Genomic DNA, 9,989 nt, shown 5'->3' on the forward strand with positions numbered 1-9,989 from the left:
TTTTATGTTAAAGGGTCAATGTTGAGGGGTATTCACCAGAGGAGACTGCTCAGACATGAGTTTAAACCGATAGAAAGTCTTTATTAGCCAGCCTGTGACTATACTGGGTGTTTGGGACCCCAGTGTAGCACCGAGCTTTTCTCAGGGTGAGCTTTTAATCACAAAAACCATGTCCTGGGTTGACATACTTCATTTAACAAGAACAGTTAGCCAGAAGCAGAACTACAGAATCTGAAAAGCTTCCCTATGGCGTTTGATGGATTAGGACTTTGTTTTCATTTTGGCAGGTGGTGCTGTCTACATGCTGAGTTTTACAGCCTGAATGGTGTTTCCATCATGGGATCAGTTGTGTTAAGGTCTGGGGTCTACTAAGGTCTGGGGACCTGTTACAGTCAGCAGCATCACTTGGAAGATTGGACCCGACAAGACACTATTGTCAGAAAAGCCATGTCAGCATCTGAGTGTTTTCATTTTCCCATAGGAGCAAGGGATAAGAGGAGGGAGGAAGGCAGAGAAATCCAACTGAATGGGTGGGGCAGAAAGAATTCCCAGAGTCAGGCCAAGCTTCATCCTGGTTCAGCTCTCCCATTGCTTTCACAACTAAAGGACCAGAGCAAAGCTAGCACAGCAGTCTCTAGCCAGTGCTGAGCTCCAGTGGGATGCTGTTACTATTGTTACAGTCACTGAGTGCTGTTACTATTGTTACAGTTACTGAATGCTGTTCCTATTGTTACAGTTACTGTGCAACAAATGCTGCTAGAATTGTGGTTGACGCACATCTAGCAGGATCCCTTTAGATTCCCCCAGCTGAAGCAGCCTCTCAGTTGACACTCCTCACCGAACTCTCACCATGGCTTGTTTTCAAAAGCTGTTGGGCCCAAGATGCATTTTGTTTTAACTTTTTTTCATGAAAAATTCAGCTTGTAGTCTAATATGATTGAAGCTCAGCCTGAATTTGTTTTATAATGCATTGAACTAGAAAGTCTATGAGCAGTGAATTATTCAAGATGCGTGGACAAACGAGGTATCTGGGCTCTCACATGAGGAGGGGTGATCAAAGAAATAAGCAAAATTCTGTGTGTCTTGTTATCTCTAAAAACTCCTTCAACCTTCACCTTGGCCAGGTTCTTCACTTCAGTTATTAATGAATGTCCAATTTGACCACAGCCCTCTGAACCACAGGCTCCCAATAATATTTCTGAGCCTTTATTACAATTGTAATATATCATTGGATTTTCAAACACGATTGTCCAGTGGCTATTTGACTTATTTATTAATGAGAGGATTTTGATGATAATTTAGTGTGCTTGCATGTAAGATTGAATTATAAATTATTCCCACTGAAGGTGATGAGCAGCAGCTTCCCTGAGACTTGGCAGGCACCATTGGAATTAACCCTGCAATCTTGTGCTTCCTGCAAGAACCACGACTTCACACAGCTGCAAACTGGTATCTGCTAACAGAAATCTTCCAATCAAATTCCCCCTCAGCAAGGGCCCTACTTCTGGTGTTCATAGTATGTGAACGTCATTTGTATTAATATCTCCCCGAAACCTCGTACCATGTTGTTGTCCATGTGACACTGTAGATTCCAGGTTTTTAAATATAAATTGAAACAACAATCAGACACTGACATTGGAGGTCAAAATTACTGCAAGAGACAGAATATCTTGCAGAAAGTTTCTGTGAGGAAAAGAGCTTGTCTGTATTTCCGAATGTTTCTATGAACAAAGGAGCTTGACTACATTTATACTAAAAAAAGGATACGGTCTGGGAGAGAAGAACTGTGCTTAGCGGAGAAGTGAGAGATGCTCTGCTTTGAGGACAGAAAGTCACAAACAATATTTCCAACTGCCACTGGTCTTGTGTCCTTTGTACGCAAACAGTGGAACTGGTTGTTCAGGAGGACAGTGAGACACTGGGGGTAACTTGAGTGCTTTTTCAGGTCCCAGAGGATGGAGTGGGAATAAGAGGAAAGCAGAGGTCAGCCCAAGGAAAAGAAGTCTCTGTGAGCAGGGGCTGCTTCCCAGAAAAGACAAGGTACAGTGACCTACTTAGCAAATGAAAACACAAACCAGAGGAGTCGGCCAAGGTCATGATACACAGCCTCTCCTGACCAGATGACTTCAGGTGTTCAGAGCAAGAACAAAATGTGTCTACATGAGGGATGTCTTAGTCAGGGTTTCTATTCCTGCACAAACATGACCAAGAAGCAAGCTGGGGAGGAAAGGGTTTATTCAGCTTACACTTCCATACTGCTGTTCATCACCAAAGGATGGAGGACTGGAACTCAAGCAGGTCAGAAAGCAGGAGCTGATGCAGAAGCCATGAAGGGATATTCTTTACTGGCTTGCTTCCCCTGGCTTGCTCAGCCTGCTCTCTTATAGAACCCAAGACTATCAGCCCAGGAATGGTCCCACCCACAAGGGGCCCTCCTCCTTGATCACTAATTGAGAAAATGCCTTACAGTTGGATCTCATGGAGGCATTTCCTCAACTGAAGCTCCTTTTTCTGTGATAACTCCAGCTGTGTCAAGTTGACACAAAACTAGCCAGTACAAGGGAGTTCCCTTAAACTTCCTTGGGCAACAAATCACAGACTGTTGAATTTTTTTGCTTTTCTAAGACTTTGTTAAATAAATGGCAGCAGCAAGCTGAGGTCCGGTCTATATGTGTTTTCCTGGTTTGGATGAAGGCAACATCTAAGAACAGCTCTTCCCCGGTGAGCACTTTATGTTAAGGCTGGATAGGCTTCCTTTGAACTGGCCCCCTGAGGTCACTGAAAGCTCCACAAACCAGATGCTTTGGACATACCCTGATGAGACCCAGATGTTCCAGTGTTCACCTCATTAGATACATTTTCTAGGTGAGTTCTGAAATAATTTTATTCAAAGCTTAATATTTGCCAGGAAGATGAAAGAGGTCAGATTTTATAGGCCCAAGCCTTCAAAAGTCTTGGAAGTTAAAGATTGTGTTGATGAGAAGTTATACTTAAATCCATATCTACATGCTGTCACTCACTCTCTCTCTCCATCTATCTACATGCTATCACTCATTCTGTCTCTCCATCTGTCTACATGCTATCCCTCACTCTCTCTCTCCATCTATCTACCTAACCTTATTGTGATCATAACTCCAACAAAATACACAGAGAAAAGTATCCATCATAAAAAACACTGAAAATTTTGAAGAAAATGTCTTTGGGTAAAGGCATTACTAGTGAAATGCTCTTGTTTGTGAATCTTGGTGACACTCTTCATGCCAGCATGAATGGAAGGGAGAGACTCAGCTCCCAGCTGCTATCTGCAGTGGCCCTGATGAGTCCCTTTTTCATATCTATTTAAGAAGTATCAAGTATTATGATGGCTAACATTATGTTTAAAGCTTAAGTTACTACACTTAAAAGATCTATAAAGAAAAAATTTCCTCTACCCTCTAAAAGCTGTACCAGTGAGAAAGGGACCCTGTTAGTCAGCTTGCTTAAGAATGACTAGAATGCCTGTGGTTTTTCTTGTAATTGTCTAGTCTTTTACAATTTTAAATACATCTGTCTATTATTCAATGTAGCCTCCCCCAGCCTTGAGCAGGTTGGCTCAGACCTGTTCTGGCACTTCCTAGGGTGGAGTCTTCTGACCTAGATAGGTCTATTGTTCTGCCAAGACTGCCAGCCACTACCGATGAGAGGCTGAACCTGTCTTCCTGAGATAAGCAACAGACTAAGTGCTGACAACCTGGACCAAGTGCTGTCAGGCTGGTGACAAAGCATCAAGAACCTGGTGTGGCGGGGGATGGGCCTTCCCCCTTTATAAGCTCAGACTCTTAGTAAACTGGGGTGGGGGGGGTGTATCAGAATTTTGTCTTGGTCTCGTTATTTCTCCCGCTGTTTCCTCCCATGCAGCTCCAGCCTCCCATTCAGGAACCTGATTCATGTAGCTGCGGGCAGCTACAATTCAAGATAATGGTCACTATGCTAACTGTGTGTTTCTGCTTCTGTAAATAAGCTTGCTTGCTCAAGATAGCCGATGATATCTGTTTGGTAACTGAGCCCCTGCTTACACACAGGCAGGATCCTTGCATGTAGGCAGGATATGTGCCACTCCCCACCCTAGAAAGACTGCATCTTGAGAATCCCGACTTTCTGGCGCAATCCTGGTGCCAATCTCAGTAAAGCTTCTTCTTTAGTTATTCATGGTCAGACTGGTGAATCTCTGAACAACCCGAGACCTGGTGCTTTTTATCAAAATTGTAATCATTCAATTTTACCGATGAAGACCTGGAAGCCAGATGCTAGTGTGAACGCCTGCTAGCTCAGAGAGGCAGAGAAAGCACCCAGCTGACCATCCTTCTCAGCTGATGTCCCAGAAGGAATCCCCTCTCTGATGTTTCTCAAAAAACCTCCTCCAAACTGAATGTCCCTCCTTTCTACTTCCCGTGCTTCTCTCTATCCATCATCCTGACTCCCTCTTACTATATTTTTTTCCTTAATAATCCTATGTTCACTTCCTGTCCACTGGTTGCTTACTCTACCTCTTGATCTATGGTTGGCTTTATTTAATCTTGTCTACAATGTTCAAGCAGAAAGCTCTTAGATTAAAGGTGTGTGCAAAGACTGAGCCACACCACAACTAAAAGCAGGGTTTTCCAGTAAATAACACATCTTAGGGCTCACAGTGTGATCAAATATCCTGCAACACAGACCTATAACAATGTGAGTCTTTTCTAACAAATACTATAAAACTCATGTTTAAGACAAGCAATTATAATCTTTTTGTCTCTCCCACATTGAAAGACTTTCATGCAAATGTTTTAATCTTCCCTCCCAGTAAAACCTTCGTTTACCCAGAGGCTCACTGTTCTAGGGATTTGTTGGCCTGGAGCAGTCACTTTTTTTTTCTTTGAGTTGTGACCCCTTTTTCTGTGTATGAATTATTTTCAGACTAGCCAGTTGAGTATGATTGTGAGGTCAGACTTCAGCCATTGGGGAAGACACAGCCACCATCTATGTTAGGGTAAAAACTCAATGCATTGCCTGTCTCAGACTGTTTCCTCTTTTGAGCACACCTGTTGAGGGCCATGCAAGAGGAACATCCAAACAGCTTTAGAACTCATGGAATGCAGCCCACCAGTTAGCACAGCTATGATGGGTGTGCCTTGGAGAGCAGAGCCCCAAGGGCTGTGGTCCTGAGGTCTTCGTGCTGTGGTGAGGTCTTGCTCTGCTTGTTGCCCTTGTATCTCTCCTAATCTATGAGTTGTATGAAAACTCTAAGGGGGCTTCTAGCCCCTCCCTGGGCAGTATTGTTGGCATTTACAGTATCAGTGGCTGAACTCTTTCATGCAGAGCTACAGATTAATGATTGAGCACCCTTGGAAAGAACTTAGAGATCCAGATTGTTAGCAATGACCAGCACCCTTAGAAAGAATTTGTAGAAGTAGCTTATTAGTAAAGTTAGGTTAAGACATTTTTGTTAGTGACTCTGATGTAGAGAAGTTTATGGACCAATTTAGAGTTTAGAAATGCACACTCTTAATAGCTAAGCTGGGGACTTTTTGAGGTCAGGGATCAAGAACAATGGCAGCTTGGCTGGCACAGGATGATGTGTCTCTTTTGCTAAAGCTCAACTGGTAATCAAAATGGCGATTAATTTCTTGTACCCATTTTTGCCCTCAGCTTCCTGATATGATTTAATAAGAAATTGTTAATGAGTAGATAGATGTGCACCCTGGCGATTTAAAGTAGAAATGACAGTTCTTTATATAAAAGTTCAGATTTGTGATTCTTTTAAGATTTTTATAGGGTTACCTTTTAAGATAAATAATAACAGAGTTGGCCATTTCTATGTAACTGCAAATTGCAGCCTGCCAGTAAGAGAAACTGGCTGATAAACTTACTTTGCTTGCTTACACCTTGTTAATCTATGTGAGTTCTTGGGAGTGATTTGTTTTTTTCTTTACCTCTGATATGTAAAATGTTTTTCATGTAAAGGAATTGGGGAACATACTTTTAAAAAAAATAATCATTCACTGTCAGAAAAATAGAATGTAGCCACATTGTAATTTTTATACTGCTTGAAAGATTTTGCTGGGATATATAAGCTGTGGGAGGAAAAATTAAAGTTATTGGAGCTTGTGGAAACTTGCTTCATCTACCTAGTGTGTGTGTTTGTGTGTGTGTGTGTGTGAGAGAGAGAGAGACAGAGAGAGAGAGAGAGAGAGACAGAGAGACAGAGAGAGAGAGAGACAGAGAGAGACAGAGACAGAGAGAGAGGCAGAGATTCCTTCTCCCCCTTTTTTGCAAGGAACCTTTCACTGCCCCCCCCGGGAGTATTTTGCCAGCCCAGTAAATCAAGTTTTTTCCCCTCAGAGATAAGCCTTCTGAGTGATCAATTGCTGATGCTACACCCTGCCTCAGTTTACCCTGGACATTGAAGCTGGTCTTTGACATACGCCCTCTTGATCCAAAGTAAAATTTGCCTGTCCAGACACTTCAGTTGGATTAATAATATCTTCCTTTTTAAACCCAAACTTACTTCTAACAATTTGGGGGATCAGTTGGACACCTATCTCTCCTAACAGAATGACTCAGACCTCCTACCAGAGGAGATGCTTGCCACCAACTCTTTTTCAGGGATCCTAGGGTGTTGGGTCTCTGGCACTTTCCAGATCAGCCAAAGAAGAATTCAAGTCTGGAAAGGTCTGGACAACACAGGGAGCAGAGGTCCAAGGAAATAACCATGGATACCAGGAATTCTCTGTGCACCCCAAAGGTAAAATGCTGGGGGGACGAGGTGAGAAAGATCTCAATAAAAGAGCATTGAGCACAATAGAAACCAGAATGGGAAAGTAACTAAAGGAAAAAAGAAAAGAAAATGAAAACAAAGAAAGGAAGTATTACCCCCAAACAGGAGAAACAGCTTTTCTGGCTGGCCCATAGGCTTCCACACCCTATTTAATATAACTGTTCCTTACCCAACTATGGAGACATTGAACAATATGAGGCCTCTCGAATTTAAGTTTAGTGTCCTATCTTCACTCTCTTGGGACAGAATTACCCTTTCTTTCCTTTGGCACCCATCACCCTCAGAGACCCTGGGAGACCTTGGCTATTTTCTGGTGTCAAGGGCAAAGGAAGTCTCTTGGTGTGGTTCAGTCTGACGGCCTTAGATGATGTTGTCTGGCTGCTGCCTTTCTAACTGGGTCAAAGTGCCACACAAGGCTGCTAAGGTTTTCCATTTGGATTAACTATTTCAACCAGCTGACTTGTAAAGGTCTTGAATTACAACCAACATGGAAAATCAGAGATCCATCTGATCTTAGCCTCACCCTATACTCAGAATGGGATAAAATGGGAGCAAACAACATCTTATGTTTAGGAACTAAGGAGAAGGTAAGGCATCATACAGATTATAATGGCTGGTGGCATCCACAGTTATGATTTGTGTGGTAAGACATATAGTTTCACCTTTCATGGCATGGGCATGAAATTTCTTCCTCTGTTCATTTGCTATTTCATGCCTACCCATTGAGGCCATAGGTAGCATCTTATCCTATGTCAATGCTAACCTAACTAAGGTATCTTCTTATTTAAAGAAATGAGTGAAATTGCCCATATTTTGTTGGGAGACAAGATCTCCCTACGTAGACCAGGCTGTTTTCAAACTCACAGAGATCAGCCTGTTTCTGAGGTGTGTGTACTCTACCTAGCTGAAACTATGCAAATTTAGGCTGGGTTATGTATGGATCCCACAAAATTTATTTCCTGGTGGAGGATGGTCTCACTTTACCACGGAGCTGAGCTCATATACAGAAAATAATCATGTGTTTTGCCACTGTCTTTGCTGATTACCTCATTTATATATCTTAATTAACACAGAGAAGGGGAGCTGGTGTCTCACTAGAGCCTCCACTCCCACTGGCTAATATTCATGGTACTAGAAGGTATTCTGTACACTACTGATGGCAAAAAGCAACCATCAACTCAGGTCAAAATCCTGTGATCTACAATGGTGGCCTGCCTGCAAAATATGCTGGCACAGAAGTGGCACAAATGTTATGGGAATAACCAACCATCCTCTGATTGAATTTAAGTCCCACTGCACATTGAAATGGAACCCGTGCCTGACCGTGCTCAGGTAGTCAAGAACAGGGGATTGGATAGAGTGTGGGCCAAAGGGAAATTCAGATACTACAGTTCTAATATGTAGCTTGTATTAGCTTAGGAGAATGTAGTAATAAAATTTCTTCTAATGACATTCTATTCTACCCATAGTTCAGTAGTACCTCACCCAATCATCATCAGAGACGCTTCTTGCAGTAGATGAAAGTTAACACAGAGACCCATAACTGGACAACATGCAAGTGAGTGAGAGACGCTGAAATACTCAGTCCTAAATGAGATGACTTCATCAAACCCCTCCACTCAGGGCTCAGGATGCTGTGCAGAAGAGAAGGCAGGAAGACTGCAAGAGTCAGAGGGAATGGATGACACCAAGGAAATAGTGACTTCCCCCATTATTTAATGGCTCCACTTGGAATTCTTCCACTTATGTATATATTTTAAGATGCTTCTACAGTAGTAGGTTTCCATATGACCCCTCAAATGGCTCTTAGTGTTTGTTGTCCCTTCCAGTATTTCCTCCCTTATTTACCTTTCTCCTCCCCCTCCTCCCTGTTTACTCCTCCCACTCCAGCCTTCCCCCTGTGTGAATCTCACTCAGAAAGGGAAACAAAACAGTTATCAGAGGTGGATGGGGAGAGGGTACTGGGTGGGAGAGGGGGTGAAAAGGGGTGTGGGGATGGCACAGGGTGTGGGGATCAGGGATTGGGAGAGGGCTGGGAGTGAGAATGGAAATTGGTGGAGGGCATCTCTGGGATTAGTTTGAAACCTGGGATGGAGGAGGCTACAGGAAGTCTATGGGGGTGACACTAGCTGAGTTTCTTACTAGCTGGGGATGTAGAGATGGAAGTGGCCACCTCCTGTAGCCAGGCGGGACTTCCAGTGCAAGGAGGGGGACATCAACCCACAACCCACCCACAAAACCTTCAACCTGAGATTTTTTTCTGCCTACAAGATGCTCAGGGATAGATTGAGCAGAGACTGAGGGAATGGCCAACCAATGACTGGTCCAACTTGAGACCCATCCCATTGGAAAGAGCCAACTCCTGACATTCATTATTAATGATACTCTGTATGCTTGCAGACAGGAGCCTAACATCACTGCCCTCTGAGAGGAGACATCCAGTCGTGGATGTAAAGAGAAGCAGAGACCCACAGTCAAACATCAGGTGGAGCTCGGGGAGTCTTGTGGAAGAGTCGGGGATAGAATTGAGGGAACTAGAGGGATCAAGGACACCATAAGAAGACCTACAGAGTCAGCTAACCTGGGTGCTTGTGGGCTCACAGAGTCTGAACCACCAACCAAAGAGCACGCAGGGCTGAACCTATGCCTCCCCCAATTTGTAGCAGAAGTGCAGCTTGGTCTTAATGTGGGTCCCCTAACAATTGGCTATCTCTGGCTCTTTTGCCTGTCACGGGATCCCTTTTTCCCTACCTGGACTGCCTGGCTGGGCCTCAGTGGGAGAGGAGGTACTTAGTCCTGTTGGGACTAGACATCCCAGGGTGGGGTTACCCAAGGGGGACTTCCCTTTCTTTGAGGAAAAGGGGAGGGGTAATGGGGGAGGGTAAGGGCAAGACTGGAAGGAGAAGAGGGAGGGAGGTTGCAATAGTGATATAATGTGAATAAAAATAAGTAAATTATGAAAAAGAAAAAGAAATAGTTTTAGCATATCCAAGCACAAATATTATGTACAGAGGAGAGAATATTAGGAAAAGAACAGTATACATGCTAGACATGGGTGCAGGCTTTTTTTTTTAAGATTTATTTTTTTCTAATGCTTATTTTTTTTTAATTTTTAATATTTTTATTACATATTTTCCTCAATTACATTTCCAATGCTATCCCAAAAGTCCCCCATAGCGCCCCCCACTTCCCT

Source organism: Mus caroli, chromosome 2 (assembly GCF_900094665.2).
Source record: "Mus caroli chromosome 2, CAROLI_EIJ_v1.1, whole genome shotgun sequence".
In the NCBI taxonomy this organism is placed as follows: domain Eukaryota; kingdom Metazoa; phylum Chordata; class Mammalia; order Rodentia; family Muridae; genus Mus; species Mus caroli.